The sequence below is a fragment of the Gekko japonicus genome, unplaced genomic scaffold (assembly GCF_001447785.1).
Source record: "Gekko japonicus isolate JY-2015 unplaced genomic scaffold, Gekko_japonicus_V1.1 scaffold3225, whole genome shotgun sequence".
In the NCBI taxonomy this organism is placed as follows: Eukaryota; Metazoa; Chordata; class Lepidosauria; order Squamata; family Gekkonidae; genus Gekko; species Gekko japonicus.
In genome coordinates, this window is record NW_015162571.1 from 161,357 (window position 1) to 162,223 (window position 867).

Consider the following 867-nt stretch of genomic DNA (forward strand, 5'->3'; position numbering starts at 1 on the left):
AGGAAGACGGGGGAGAAAGTCGGAGAAAGCCTCCTGGAAAAATGATGTCTTTAGCTGGTGCCAACATTTTAATGAGCTTGGTACTGACGTATTTAGTGTGTGTGTAGTGGGCACAGTGGATATTCTCCCCCATCTTATCCTGGGATGTAAACATAAGAACATAAGAGAAGCCAATGTTGGATCAGGCCAGTGGTCCATCCAGTCCAACGCTCTGGGTCACACAGTGGCCAAAAATACCAGGTGCCATCAGGAGGTCCAGCAGTGGGGCCAGAGCTTCAGAAGCCCTCCCACTCTTGCCCCCACCCCAAGCATCAAGAATACAGAGCATCCCTTGCCCCAGACAGAACGTTCCACCTATACCTTGTGGCTAATAGCCACTGATGGGCCTCTGCTCCATATGTTTATCCAACCCCTTCTTGGTGGTCTCCCATCTAAGCACAGACCAGAGCTGACTCTGCTTAGCTTCAAATATCTAATGAGATTGGTCTAGCCTGGGCATGCCTTAAGCCAGGGCTACCAACCTTTTTGAGCCGCTGGGGAACTTTGGAATTCTGACACAGGGTTGTGGGTATCGTCGCAACATGGCTGCCTCAGGAAGCGGAGCTAGCCACAAAAGGTCAGGGAGTTAAATAATGCATAAGTCTGATAGGTAACTTGGTTTAACAGGATCCTTTTAATGAACACATTGTTTTAAAATATTTTCTTGCATACACACTGCTTACCTTCAGTCACTCGGTGAAGTTCCTCATATTTTGGTGGGGGCTGCTGCCAAAGTGGCTGTTCAGAAGCCTTGCTGGACAAAAACCCATTTGACAAGAAGAAGAAGAAGAAGAAGAAGAAGGAGGAGGAGGAGGAGGAGGAGGAGGA